The 2,657-nt window shown below is 43.8% G+C and overlaps 1 pseudogene; it reads left to right on the top strand.

Annotated features, from left to right (window-relative positions):
• The first annotated feature begins 626 nt into the window (after positions 1–626).
• LOC136317160 (transcription factor BTF3 homolog 4 pseudogene) lies at positions 627–1,866 on the top strand (annotated as a pseudogene).
• Positions 1,867–2,657: the final 791 nt, after the last annotated feature.

Raw genomic sequence — 2,657 nt, 5'->3', positions numbered from 1 at the left:
AATTAGAACAAGCCAACCATAAGAATACATGTGTGAGAAATCCAGGGAAGATCATTTACCCAGCGGATATTAGGAAATATTAGAGAGTCACTCCTTTATGACAGTGATGCTCATGGTATTATAATGGTTTTGAAAGGGGGGGTCCCTTTATATCTTAGAAATGCATTCTGAAGTTTTACAGATGAGATGATACCTGGGACTGTTTAGAGAGAGCCCTGCAGGGAACGGTGTAGACGGAGTGGGATGAGCTCTGTGTTGTTATTTGTATAGACCAGATGGTGAATACGTCAGAGGTTTTATACAGATCTCTGCATTCTTACATACGTTTGAAAAATCCCATAATAAAATGTTTAAGAAAAGTAGCATCGAGAATTTGAAGACAAAGCTTCCTATTTTGTTTCTTTTAGAGATGTCTAAATTCAAGCAAATTCTGTCTATACAGAGTTTAAGTTAATGATAAATATTTGGCCACCTTCCTCGAGATTTCTCAATATTAGCTGAAAACAGTTAAGCTACTTATCCCTGAGAAACACCTGTTCTACCTGATGTAGTTAAAAAAGAAAAGGTTGAAGTAATATATATATATATATATATATATATATATATATATATATATATATATATATATAAAGATGGTTTCAAGATAAAATGCATTGCTTGGTTAGCACATGCTATTGGAAGGCCCGTAGAAAACAGTATGATGAACTGAAGAAACAGGAGGCAGCCATCTTGCTCTTGCTGTGTGCTGCAGTTGGCGGACTCTCCCTGCTTCAGGTTCACCTGCAGCATGAATCAAGGGAACTTAGACAGACTTCAGACTCAGGTCCGGACACAGGGTAAGGGCACAGCCTGCAGAAAGAAGAAGGTGGCCCATAGAACAGCTACAGCTGACGAAAAAATACTGCACAGTTCTCTATAAACAACAACAACGACAAACTGAATAATATAGCTGGGTTTGAAGAGGTAAACATGATTAAAGATGATGGGACAGTCATTCATTTCAACAATCCCATGGTCCAAGCTTCCCTTTCTGCGAACAGCTTTGCAGTGACCAGGCCTGCAGAAGCCAAATCAATCTCAGAAATGCCTCCTGGGATATTTTCAGCTTGGTGCTGACAGCGAATGAGTTAGGAAGTTAGCTGAACAGCTCCCTCAGCAAGTGTGGGATAGCGAAGCACCAAAACCAGATGGCATGGATGAGGAGGTGATCATGTTCCAGCTTTTGTAGAAAATTTTGATGAAACATCAAAGAATGAAGCTAACAAAATATTTTCTGGTTTTGGAAGTTGACATGGACTCCATTGAACAAGTCCACTATGTGGTTACACAGGGTTACAGACACAGAGAACATCAAATGTTTCTACTCCAATAGTAGAAATATGTTGTATATTTAAAAATAACAATAAACAGATACTAGAAAAAGCTGCACAGTATGGACGGACTGCCATTCTGTTGAATAAAATACCGATGTTTCTAAACCTCCTTAGTCTGTGGCATAATCTCAGGGTGCTTTTCTGGAAGAATCAATCGCCAGAAAGGGAAGAGTCTGGCTGCATCATTGCAGGCCTGCTTCCAAGCTGCCCCTTTCCCTCTTGAGCCTTCTGGTGAATTCCTCCAGGGCCAGGCCTGGCTGTTTCAAAGTTCTTAGCCCTCTCCCTTGATTTTGTTATTCCAGTTATTATTTCTGATTTGGTTTGCTTTTCAGACAACGGGATTCCTTCTCCCTTCTTCCCCCATGTCTTAAGGATCTCCCCTGGGGATGGTAGTGCCCCTAGATCCAGGGAAAGTGGTCCCATAACCGCAGAGTTGCCTCTAGTGTAGCGGGGTGGGCAATCTCGAGCGAGTCAGCGCGAACTGGCAAGAGGACCCTTCAAGGCTCAACTCCATCAAGCTGCTGGACCAGAGAACGTCGGAGGGAGTGGAGGGGACTCTGTCCGCCATGCGTCCCGACAGAGGGCCCTAGTGGGCCTGCTTCCCACCCCTAGAGCCCCCTCGTTCCCTGGTCAGCCCCAGAGGACCTACAGACACAAGCATGTCTCTTACATGTACCTGAAAAAGGCCCCCATGGTTCATTTTTGCCAACACACCTTGTTTCCCATGTTCACAAGCGTCTCCCTCCCCGGAGGGTTCACTTAAATGAACATTTCTGGGAATGATGGCACTATGAGGTGGCTTTCTATAATTTCCTGTTATCACCTTGTTAGTCTGTGCACTTTCTAAGGGCATGGCGTGTACTTAGCCATCCTAAATAGTCCCTGACACTGCTTCAGCTGTTGACATCACTGTTGCATGAGGAGCTAGACTGGATTTGGAATTGGATGTTTTGTGCAACACCCTCTTCCAAGTTTTCTTCTTGTAGAACTGCTGCAAATAAAGTCTGTGGCATATAAAGGTGTTTGGGGCAGCGACACCATGTCTTAGGATACTTGAGACTGTTGGCACTAACAGACCTGAAATGTATTATGTCTCCTATACAACAGAAGTGTATTCTTCCTCACAACCCCAAGCAGATGTCCCACTTGTCTGTGATGATTTGGGGACCCAGGCCCTTCCATCCTGTGGCTCTACCTTGCTCTGGGGCCTTTGGATCCTTGATTCCAGGTGGTAGGGGCCTTGGTACACTTCTCTTCCTGTTCCTTTGATGGGTGCCATCATGT

This window comes from Saccopteryx bilineata, chromosome X (genome assembly GCF_036850765.1).
Source record: "Saccopteryx bilineata isolate mSacBil1 chromosome X, mSacBil1_pri_phased_curated, whole genome shotgun sequence".
Lineage (NCBI taxonomy): Eukaryota > Metazoa > Chordata > Mammalia > Chiroptera > Emballonuridae > Saccopteryx > Saccopteryx bilineata.
The sequence above is the reverse complement of the archived record's forward strand: the minus strand, read 5'-3'. Positions and strand labels throughout refer to the sequence as shown.